The sequence below is a fragment of the Ammospiza nelsoni genome, chromosome 4 (assembly GCF_027579445.1).
Source record: "Ammospiza nelsoni isolate bAmmNel1 chromosome 4, bAmmNel1.pri, whole genome shotgun sequence".
Classification (NCBI taxonomy): domain Eukaryota; kingdom Metazoa; phylum Chordata; class Aves; order Passeriformes; family Passerellidae; genus Ammospiza; species Ammospiza nelsoni.
The window spans coordinates 25,935,477-25,948,160 of record NC_080636.1 but is presented as its reverse complement, the minus strand read 5'-3'; the positions used below and the strand labels follow the sequence as shown (position 1 = coordinate 25,948,160).

The 12,684-nt window shown below is 38.4% G+C and overlaps 1 protein-coding gene across 1 annotated transcript in view; it reads left to right on the top strand.

The window, feature by feature from the left end:
* Window positions 1-12,684, top strand: part of GABRA4 (gamma-aminobutyric acid type A receptor subunit alpha4) — a 42,031-nt gene that overhangs the window by 21,974 nt on the left and 7,373 nt on the right. The window lies entirely within an intron of this gene.

The following is a 12,684-nucleotide window of genomic DNA, read 5'->3' as shown; positions in this document are numbered from 1 at the left end:
TAGTCTGAACTGTGTTAATTCCAAGAAAAAAATCCTGGCATCAAGCTAATTTACTGAGCTGAGGGTAGCAGGAGCAAGCCTGCAATAGCTGCAGATGTAGTTTGTGTTTCTTTATCACTTGATTTGACTTTAGCCATGGTAATCTTCAGTATTTTTTATACTCCTTCCCCTGCCTACCCTATTTCAACTCTTTCTTCTTGTCTTTAACTTGATACAAATTTAATGTGTTTCAATGAGGAGTGCAGTTCTGCAGAAGACATCCCAGGAGTAAGACCCAAGCTTTTTTGAGGTCTGCCTGGAGCTCACGAGGGACTTGGACAGACTTTCTGTCAGGCACAGCAGGACAGCACTTAAATATGTGCTCAACCCAAGAGAGGTAACTCAAACCTTGGTTACCTGTGGTTTCTTTGTTTTGGGAGCAAGTTAAAATGCTTTCTGTTTAGAAGGAATGAATCTATCCCTAAATGTTCTGAACTGCTTTTGTTAGTATAAGCAGAAATATTGCTGCAAGTCAATGTGTGATGGAAATGAATGATTTATAGTTTGTTATTGGATTCCTGAGTCTATTTTTATGCTTCTGTACTATTTCCTTTTCACTGTATGCCTATGAAGTTTATTTTTAAAGACCTACCCAGTTTTGGAGAGATGAAGAATGCTACTGAAAAGTAGTCTTCAAAAAATAGACTCCTAAACAGTGGTAACAGGAGCTTCAACCTCAGCTGTTTGTTAAAAGAGTGTGAAACTCAGAAAAAATCAGGTCAGACTCAAAAAAACCCCTTTTGAATGGAATTATTTCTTCAAACTCAGCCACAAGTAGGTTGTAACTATCAATTTTTCTTGTTTTATTCTGAAGACAGTTAAATATCATCTTGTCCTTAGCAAGTCCTGTAGCTTCTAATGGGGGAACTCGGGGGTGCAGCTGTTCACTGCCATGTAGGCACACACTCCTCTCCTTGCTTGGGTGCTTTGTGACTCAAATCCACCTTGCAAGTTTACGAGAAATGTTGTCATGTGGACAACCTGCATGCTGCTTTTGTGTGATTCAGATATATTTTCTCTGGTATGAAATACTTATCTTTTAGTCATTTATGGACACAGCTCAAGTTACATGGTGGGGTGGGAGAAAAGTGGAAATCCTTTGTCAGCCCCCAGACATCTAGAGCAATTAATCTGGCTGATGGCCAGCTCTGTTCCCCAAACTCCTGACTTACAGAACACAGATTGGGCTTGATAAATTGTTCTGATGGGCTGCATACAATCTTGAAGCTATAGGTAGGATACTTCATTTTTTAGTGTGCCAATTGTTGTTGTTGTTGTTGTTAATCCCTGATGTTGATTAATGGTGAGATGTCAGCAGATACACTCTTGTGTCTAAAGTTTCACTTTAAGTGAAACTGAAAATTTTAGCCTCTGGAACAAAACTTCTATTTGAATACACAGATGTACTGGAGAGGTACCAAAAACATACCAGACCTAGAGTAGTACCACTTACTTTGCTCCTTCTTTGGAGTAGTGGGATAATGGCTTCCTTTGTCCCAGCAATAGTGAAGTGGAGCTAAACCCTCCTGCCTCATATATGAATTGAAGTATTTGAAGAGCAGCTTGGTCTTGATGGCAACACTTGGACCACAGGTCTGGTTCTGGACTCCTTATGTGCATGCACAGCCTATCTCCTTTGTGTGACTTAAACAGTCCTGCAGTTAGGACATCATTTCAGTTTTTAAATATAATGACCATTTTTTTCTGCTTCACTACTTCTCCACTGCCTAGGGTGTTACGGTTTGGGTTTTTTAGGGCAGTGGCATTTAAAACTCAGATCCTAATGAAGGAAGTCAGGCTCGAGAAATGCATAGAGTTCCATCTAAATAAGTACAGGACCATACAAATGGAAGCTGCTGTGCCATTGAACAATTTCTTTGACATGTCAACAGTTTTCTGCTGCTCTAATTTCATTAGTCAACATTTTTGTTGTTAATGATTTACAGTCAAGATATGCTAGAATCAGGTTTAAATAGGGTAAGAGTGGGTGCAGGTCATACACAACTGGCACATTTTGTACTGAATGCTGCTTGAAAGATAGGAGAGATTAATCACCTGGGAGAAGGTTGCAGTGACTTAGTGGGAAGTTTCAATTTTTGGATACCTGAAGGTAGATCCAAAATGGTTAATGAAATATTTTGTTAGTTGTGATGGTCAGGTCCAATGTTTTATGGGGCTTTTTATGCTTCCTTGATTTTATTTGCCTTCTGTTGTTTTTCTGCTTTATTTTTTGGTGCAGTTTTTGCATGGGGGTTTTTTGGGGGGGGGGGAGGGCGGGGGGTGTTGTGTGTTAATTTGGGGCTTTTTTGCTATTGGTTTTGGTTGTATGGTTTTTTGGTTTGGTTTGTTTGGGTTTTTTGTTTGGTTTCTTTCGTTATTTTTGGGATTTTTTTGTTTGTTTGGGTTTTTGTTTGTTTGGGGTTTTGTTTGTTTTTATTTTTTTTACTTGGTTCACTAGACTTAGACAGTTGTACAGATCAACTGGCACTATTCATAATATATAAAGCTAAAAATGGGCTCAAACAATATGACTTGGGCATAAATAAGAGACATAAAATGTAAAAATTTTGTTTAATATGTCACATAATATTTCTTTTTAAATAGCACAAATTAAAGTGCTATATTAAAAATTTTTGTCTTTCTTCAACAACCTCATATTACTCTACCTTTAATATGCTTGGGTTGTGGAATGAATTTATACTGTAAGTAGAGACATTTCTCTACTGCACAGTGAGCAGAGTAATTAATGGAAGTAGGCAATGTAGTATAGGATTTGTGCCTAGATTCTGACCCAACTTGATTGTAAACCCCACTGAATTCCAGAATTCAGTTATAGTGAAGATAGAAAAGGGCAGGGTGCTTGACCAAAATTGTTGGGATGTAAAGGCGGACAATGAAGTTGTTCCTTATTGTAGTGGAAATGTTTTTTTGGGGGGAAGGTTGGGTTTGTTATGACTTTTTTTTTGTCAATATGCACAAAAAGAAGCAGGAGTTTAGTTGCAGCACCTGGTAGATAACAAAAAATCCTTCTGTAGTGCTGTCTTCTCCAAGCCTTATTAGGAAATACTATAATTGATCACTCTTCAATTTCCTGTAAGTATTAGAATGAAATGTCACAAAGTAGACAAGGAAATACAGAGTAATAATAATACTTGGCTGTTACTCATCTGATGCTAAAATACTTAACAGTGTTTATTCTAAATTGTGGAAGACTTTATTTAAGCAGTATTAGGATAAGGCTTCTTTTTGGAAACCAAAGCATAATGCAGTTATTTTAAAAAATAGTATATCCTGTTGTTTTAAATTCCAAAAATGTGCATGAATGTCTTTCTCTGTCATTGTGATGATTTACTGGAAAAACAAAAAGATTGTCTTGCTCCAAAAAACCATATTCCTTAATTTTTTTCCATTAGAATATACAATGTATGTTTCTGTTTAATAATAAGTTATTTTTCTGACAGTACGAGTTGCAAGCATTCAGATAGGTCTTCTATTGATATAATGTCAATTTACTCCCTTTTAAAATTCTTTTTTTGTAGAGGGAAATGTTACATAGTCAAAAAAATATCTTGTAGGATTTCAGAAACATCAAGTCAAGGTCAATTCTTTATGGTGACAGGGATAAAATTTTCAGATTGTCCAGCATCAACCCTTACACTGAAAATTGTTGGGGAGTTTATAGTTTTCCCTGTAATGGTTAGTATGAAATGATGTCTCTGAACACAAGACTCTTCATATTTTCTGCTGAAACCTTTTCATGTATTTATATTTATGTATTAGTTTTGTTTCCCCTCCACAAAAGTTTTAAATACTGGTGCATCCAACAACACCATAATACATTTGAATTTTCCAGTTGTCTGTAAGATTTCTGTCTGACTTCATTTTTTACACTGGGAAAATTGGAATCAGAAGAAATAAGTATTGAGAAGCTTGGGAAAATCTACAATGAAATGAGTGTTCAAAGCACTTTCAGCAAACTACTAAAGCAAATTTAACTATGGCTTTAAGGTCGATGAAATTTGAAAGATACAGAAAATAACTAAGGTCCTTGGTTCCTAATCAGCCATTCTTCTTCCTTTCAGAGATGTCACACAAATCACCAGTTCATTAGGACATGACTTAGGCTAATAGGTTTGTTCCCCACCATTGTTACGTTTTCAGTTCCTTTCATTTTGTCATAAGATAAATAAAATCTTTAAGAATTGTGTGCACCAGTGCACACATGTTTGCATGTGTAAGGCTTTTAGGCAGCACACAAGTGGATGGATTTATTTGGCATAAATTTGCCATGGTTTTTGTAATTTATTTTTTGTGCACTTTTATGCCTGTCTAGTGGTAGAACATAGAATGGAGTGCTCTTCTTTCTTTTTTTCCCTTCCCATCACATGATTCAGATTGGAAAATGCACAGAGTGGATATTGAACTGGCTCTTATATCTCCCCTTTGTTTTTTCTTTCTAAATAATTTGCACTGCTCTCTGCACTGCTAGATCTAGGGACTAGAATTAATTGTATTTTGTGGCAGGTGGAGTTTTACTTGGCTATATTCCAGGGCTCTGTAAAGCAACCCAAAGTCTCTAGTATTATTCCAGTAAAATTCTGATTGACTGGCTCTGCAACATAGTAGTAAACCAGGGTAGATTTCTCCTCCAAGTTTTGCTTTTGCTCGCAGCAGGTCAATATGGTGACTCAGTGGGATTTGGGACAAGCAGCATTATTTACACTGATGACAACATGCTGCTTCCCTGATAAATGTCAAATAGTGTGAATTTGGCAGGCTATACAATGTCCTCCCAGAAGAACAGACTGTTTTCTCAGGAAGGATTGGTAAGGATAAAAACCACTATGGTAGATTTTAATAGTAAAATATTACTAAATTATCATACAAACAATTTTGTTGTTGCAGCTAAACAGTAAGTGATGTCAGACTTTGGTTGCTCTAAGCTTTCAAATTTTTGAATGAAGTTTTGCTTGGATTAATTGAGTTCTCCTAGTTTGGGAAGCCCATGCTCTCATATAATACATTGCTGACACTCCTATATATTCATTTACCTGTTTCTCATTGAAGTTTTAGTTGTGCTGTCATGAAAGACACTAATTGTATCCTTGGAAAATTGACAGAAAAGCATAAAGGTGTTTATTGGCTGTTAAGTTTTGATTCCATTCTACTAACACCTCATTGTTACATACCTGATTATTTGAATAAACTATTAAAATTGTTATCAATTTTAAAACTGCTTTGATTGTGCTTCCATTTTCAGAATTTTTTTTTTGACTGGTTAATTTTGTGTTTGGGTTTTGTTTTTTACTTAGGGAGATGAAGTATGCAAAATGGTGATTAGTCACCTGAAAGGCTTAATTACTAAATTTCCCTGGGAGGCATGTAAAAAACTGACTTGCTGCTTGTTAAATGTTTGACATGCATCTTAGGTGGATGCCTACCCTGTTTCAACTCAGTGGCCAGTATGCCTCTTAGATACAGCCTCCGACAAATCCATGTGGGAGTCTGAGCAGACTTGAGTCCTGCCTTTTCAATACTAGAGAATTAGATTAGTAGCCAGACTGCTAAGTAGTCCTTGGCATACTAAGTTCTATGGAAGCTGCTCTCATTATGTTAAATAATTTGTGTGGGGCCATGGAGAAGGAAAGGAATTGATTCTGGAGCTGGCTTGTCTGTGCGTGCTCTGCAATGGAAGGGCAAGATTGAAGTGTGGAGAAAGCAACATCTCCAGGAAGGAAGGATGATCACTTGTGCTAGAATATCCAGTGGCCTGGTGGGGAAACACTTGAGATGTGAAAAGGCTGTGTTGATATCCCTGTGACAGTCAAGACAGATTTGAGAAGTGGTCTCCGATCATCAAACCCATGCTCCCCTCCTGGTTGCTGGGTTACAGCAGAGGAGGACAGAGTCTTTTCCTGAGTGTCTTTTTACAGTGTGTCTTAGCTGTCTTGCCTCAGGAAAGAGTTCAGAGCTGGAAGCACTGGATACAGTTGGGTGGCTCCTTCTGCAAAGGCATGTAATTTAGGCTGTGATCCCACCCAGGGCATTTCTCTCCAGCTTTGACAGCTGCTTGCTGGATGTCGAAGTGTTAGCTCTCTCTCCCACTAGAACTGGTACCAGATGGTGGTGGTGTGACTTGTAAAGTCTGCTGTGCATTTATCCCTGGGAAAAGAGAATTTACTCCTTTAAGTATTGTACTACCTCAGTCCCAGAAAGAGATACCATTTTGGTGATGTCCTGTGGCAAAGATCTGTTGTGAACTAGAAAATGTATTGACCTGTGGCAGTGAGCTCTCCACTTGAGTAAACAAGCAGTGCAAAAGCAGCCCTGGGATCTTGCACAGTGATGCTGTGAAGCTCTGTCACGGGGTGAGCCTGACACAGGTCTTCAGAAGTGTCTGTATATCCAACCCCACAACTTCTGAGCTGTTTTCCAAGGAGTCCTGAGGAAGATTAGAGGAATGCATCTGAATTATATTGCCAATACATGGCTCTAGTTTTAATGTGCACCTGTTTTTCAAGAGTTGATGATGGCTGTGCTTCCTGGTGATCAGAGAGCCTAAGAAGGGGATTTTCCATGCTGAGTACTACTGATACTCTGCTAGCTCAGGCAGTAAGAGCTGCTTATTTTGGATTCACATCTCAAAAAGATGTGCCCATCATAAAAACTGTGAAGAAATTTAAAATTACAGAGACTGATTTAAAGTTGCTATCTAGAGCACTAACGGTCTACAGAAAGATGCTCTTGAGTTGCATGAAACAGCTGACTGTACAATGTTGCACCAACACAAGAGTTTCTCACAGCTTGCAGTGTTCTCACTGCTTTTGTTTTTAAATACAGTCCTAAGGACTAACTTCCCTGGTGTTCTGGTAATCACTTTTATCATTGCTGCATTCTCCCCAGGACACGACTTGTGACTTTTAAATTATGTTCTTGTTTGTTTTATGGATTCTAGGTTGGCCTTATCATAGGAAATATGCAGTGTGGTTATTACCAGCTCTCTTTGTTCTGTAACAAGATGACTAAGTTTGTCAGTTCAGTACTGCATATTGCTGTGCTGATGATCCCCTTCCCTTGAACCTCAGCTCAGCTGCTGCACGCTACTTCACTTCATGCTAAATTTGCAATCTTGACTTCATTGAAGTGCAAAATTGCCTCGCTTGTCAAAAACTGGTAATACATAAAAAACAATCCGGTACTTTATTTTTTTTGGCTCAAGTTGAGGCTTACATAGGCTTAGAAATAGTTTCAGAATTTCCACATTATGTGAGCAGCTGTTTATGGTGTACAAACCATGTTAAATATTGAAGAATTTAGATCAGCTCATATTTGTGCATCATTTTAGTGCTGTAGTAAACAGCAGTATCCATCAAAGTTCAGCTTAAATGGAAAAGCAAATGATGTGTGAGTTGATTTTTGGTAATAGATTTGTTGAAGGGGTTTTTTTTTGTTTGTTCTATACATTCTGTCATAGAAATTGACCATCAGACTTACTCCACAAATCTGCCACAGTATTAAGCAATAAATTGCATAGATTTATCCTGAGCTATGCTGAAAGCTTCTTTCATTATATTATTCATGGTTAATTGCATCTGAATCCACTGGTAAAGGGAAGGATACAATATTAATTACCACATTTTACTTATATTTGTAAGGAGGTTGGTATAGATGTCTTACCTTCATGCTAAATGGACTTTCTGTTCTAGTACTAGCAAAAGGGCATCTTGCATCAGGACATTACACATAGGAAGAATTTGTATTCAATGATTATTTCACTAATTTAGTTCTTTTAAGGTTAAAATGCATGGGAAATAGTATGTGATACTTAAAACTAAAGCAAAATCTGAATGCCTTTTAAAGCAGTCAATACTTAAAAAATCTTTTTGCATATTGCATGCTATGTGATAAAATTTGTCTGACTGAATTTGAACCTCCTGTCCTATCTTACAGCCTCCTTCCTCCTCAGTGAAGTATGCTTATGCATAGGATGGGAGTTTTCTAAACCTGTTTTACTGAGCAAGTTTTTTGTTTTGGTTTTTAGTTTTTAGTTGTATTCGCTAAGGAAATATTCATTTGGGTAGGAAGGAGGAGTGATTATGAGTCTCTTCTGAAAAAGACTTTACTCCACATTTTCCCATATTTGGTCAATTCCTTGGCTTTACTACACTCACCTATCTACCTCTGGCACAATCAAAGTTTTGGTGATAAATGTTTGAAGTTCCGTGAAGGCTGGAATTTAGTTTTCACTGTTTGTGATATTGGCTGTTAAAAATAAAATAGGTATACATTAGTGCACATTAATGTATCCCAGCCAACCACAGAGCTTTAGCCAATGAAGATGTCTTGCAATTAGGACAATATATGTATTCTCAGAGCTCTTGAGAACTTTGATTATGCACAGACAGAAATTGTGCACTCAAATCACTGAAAATTTTGAAATTCATCCATACTGTTTCTGCCAGTAAAGGTTCAGAGGCTGAATTCTCCTGACAGGATCTATAGCAAGAAAGTTTCCTCTTGAAGGGGGATTTATCAGAGCAAATCACTTACAACTTCTGATTTGGTGGTGATCAGAGTTTCTGGTGTGTGTGGAATTGGTTGTACCAATTGATTGGACCTATCAGATGGATAGACTGTTTCAAAGAAAAGGTGAAGCAGCATTTACCTAAGCAGAATTTGTTGTTTTATAGACAGGCAATCTTTCTCAGATCTATTAAGCCTGGCACTGCACAGTGGAATAGACTGGATGTTATGGTAGTTTCCAGGCTCCCATTTTGCATCCCTGAGATACACAATTTTAAATGTCTCCCAAAAGTCTTACTGAAATACCTCCAGAAAATCAGAACCTGTATTAATCCAGAGTGAGAATGTGAAAAATGTGCCCTCGGTGTTTCCTGTGGAGCCCCGTCTGGACTAGCACAGCAGTCCTGTTGGCTCTGGACAATTGAGTGCTTTCCTGACTTGCCCTCGTAAAAGAATCCTTACTTTTGGATAAGCCCTTCCTTTCTTGGCTTGAATTTTCATTTGGCTCCTATTTGATTTTCATGTTATGTTTCTTGTTTTTGTGCCTGTGATGGGTTGACCCTGGCTGAACACCAGGTGCCCACCAGAGATGCTCTATCACTCCTCTCCTAAACTGAGCAGGGTAGAGAAAATACAACAAAAAGCTCATAGGTCAAGATAAGGACAAGGAGAGATCCCTCATCAATTACCATCATGGGCAAAAAAGACTCAACTTGGGGAAAATTAGTTTAATTCATTACTACTCAAAGCAGAGTAGGGTAATGAGAAAACAAAAACTAAATTTTAAAATATCTTCTCTGAAGCCTTCTTCCTGTGCTTAATTTTACTCCTGAATTTATCTCCTGCACTAGAGTGGTTCAGGGGGATGGGATTTAGTTACAGTCAGTTCATTACAAGTTATCTCTGCCACTCCTTCTTCCTCTGGGGTAAGAATCTTCACATTCTTGTCTTGCCTCTAGTGTGAGGACCCTCCTGGGGCAGACAGTCCTCCATGAACTTTTCCAGTGTGAGTCCTTCCCAGGCTCTGCAGTTTTCATGAGCTGCTGCAGTGTAGGTCCCTTCCATGGAGTGCAGTCCTTCAAAACCAGGCTGCTCCACACTCTGGCATGGGGACTTCCATGGGCTGCAGGTGCATGTTTGTCAGACACAGGGGAAGTTTCTGGCAGCTTCTCACAGAATGCACCCCTGTGGCCCCTATGTCATGCAAACCTTGCCATCCAAACCTAGTCAGTGCTTCCAAACTAAAAGGCAGTTTTGTGTTTTGTGCTGTTGTTTTAAAAAGGATAAAGTGAAATGATTTTGGGAGGTAGCAAGTGTTTGCATACGTTTATAATTTTGTTGGTCAGATTGTCATTATCACATTATCCTTTTACTAGGGGTATATACCATAACTGAAATGACTGTGGAATGTTTTTCTAACACAAACTGAGCATTGTATTTTACTATGTTTTACAACAGAATTTGAGTCATTGAGGCTTGCTAGAATCAGGCTTTCTTGATATTTTTATTAGTGACTTTGTCGCTAATCTTCAGATGATGTAGAGTTGTGAGATAGCTTCTGTACAGAGGAGAAATGTTATTTTAGTAGGAAGAACTGAGTTATCTTTGCAATGTTGAATAGAGAAATATAGAAGAGCCCTATGTATAAAACCAGTAATAAGAATTTTTGCAAGATATTTTTTAAGCAAACAACTCAACAAGGAGGGATACCTGAGTGCTTTAAATGAGGAGAAGGAACTATTGTCATGATATTATCTTGAGTAAAACAAGTGCAAGGGAAGGATAAATGATGGTCAGTGTGCTGTTGAAGCCACCCTGACAAGGAGAGCGCATTCTGCTGAGCTTTGACAAGGCATGGCTGTGGTGCTCCAGGAAGCATGTGTGTTTCAGTACCTTTCAAGAGCAAGATTCTGCTCAAGAACACAAATACAAACTATTACAATGACATTGTGCAACAACAACCGGGTGTCTGTGATACACTGTCTGTGGAGCATGTTAGAAATGCCATTTCTGATTTCCATGCTCTGAGAGATTGGAAGGTGGTTTCCAGGGAATTAAAAAAATGATCCCACATTTTTGGTGCTTGTTATGCTGTGTTATTTTTAGATCTTATAATGTTTTGTATTCAGCCTTTATGTGTACATTTTTGTGTATGTTATGAGAAAATTGTGTTTCTCTCTAAAATTAGGGTTTCTGAAGTGTTGGAAGTTTCCTGTGTCAGTAACAAGAAAACAAATGCCCACTAGGGTTTTACACAGACACACATTTTGACCATTTGAAATAGTATAGGTAATTTTATTCTAGAATAGAGACCGTAATGGAAGATAAGTAGTGAATACAATAGCAACAGGTCTGATTTGGTCATTTAGATGACAGTTGGACTGGGGAGGAAGATGAGGTATTATGCAGATATATTGATGGAAACAAGTTCGTACAAAAGAAATGGAGATGACTGGAATGTGAGGAGCCTGACTGTTGCCTGTCTGTCTTACCTGTGTCTGTAGATGATGGTGCACAAAAGGGAAATACACTGAGATGGTCATTGGAAAGAGGTGACAGTACAAGTGAGTAAGAACATAAAATGGTGTCTCTGTAAATTAATGGCACCTAATTTATTGTATTGCTCTTTGAACTATTCATTTTGGTTGCATGTGGAGTGACTGAAGGTGTGGTAATTCCATTCTCCAGCAGCAGCAGCACTTCTAAGCTACTTGTCTAATGTAGGTAGAGAACAGGAAGGAGCTGAGACATGTCTTGGTTCCAGTGCAGATCTACTTTGCAACCCCTGCCCCAGCCTGTGAATTTTTGCTTCCTAGGCACTACTTGAGAGCTTTACAGTGGGTGACACTTGAGCAAGCCAGGTTGTCCAAGGATCTGCATGTAAAAGATAAAACTCACCTCCTCTCATTGACTAGTGCCAGCTTCTCCATGGCACAGAGATGTTGTTTTGGGCAGTGAGCATTGATGACTTCCATCTGCTTAGTTTTGCAAGCCTTCAAGTGACATGCAGCACTCTGCCAGGTATTACTAAGTCTCTAGTAAATGTACCCCTGTCCTGATTGTACTTTATCATTTCAATTTAGCAGTCTTGAAAATGGCTTTACTGTTCCTGGGTCATTGACAACCCTAGTATGAAAGTATCCAAATTTCACATCTGTGTGTACTTCTGCACTTCCCAAAGTGTGACTTGGGCTTCTCTATCAAACAGTAAATTAGTGTTTCTTTAGGAAAAACCAGTTTCTTCTAGTCCTCTGCTTCTTTGGATTGCAGATGCAGAATAATAAATAAAAGGGATTGACATGCTTCTATGCAGGAAGGAAAACTGAAATTTAAGACGGATTATTTGATATATCAACTGTGAGCTGGCAAATACATCAGACATGAACAGGTATAAAGCTGTGACAGTTTCAGATAAATTCAGGCCAACAGTATTGCCAGTGACAGATTTGTACTGCAATTAACAGGATTAGGGACCAGCATTCTGGTCATGATGGGAATACTATCAAGTAATTTGATTTTTTTTTTTAAGGTTTTTTTTTTTAGATTTCTTTTTAGCTTCAATTTCTTGGTTTCCTTGAGCAGAACAGTGAAAGCACAATTGGTGTAGCAGACAGACACAGTGTCACTCTTGTCACTACTCAAGGTACTGCTAGTACTTGAATAACACCTAACCTAGTCTCTGTTACTGCTCTGTCACTTGGCTGGAGAGAGCTGCTGTTGGACGAAGGAGGAAAGACATTGCTGCCTGCTTTCTCTCCCTTTGAGTTCTGCTGTGAGCTTTGGCAGGGTTCTCTGGGAAGGCTGGAGGGAAGGGGAGCCAAAGGCACAGTTGGTATGGTGCAGGGCAATGCTTGGGAATCATCAGAGAGGCATAAAACATAGGACTTTTTATATATAACTAGTGGTTGTTTCATCCTGTCTGTATTTAGACCTATGTACCCTATCTGTCCTCAAGTCTTTGTCTTCTGGAAATCAGTTAGTTTCTTAATTAGAAGATATTCACATATTATATCTAAAGTATTATATGTTTTACATCATATTTAGGTGCATTGCTGAAGGTCAGAAGTCTTTAAATACCTTTCCAGAAGGAAGTTCAGGACATGTTAGTCTTCCTGTTAAGTG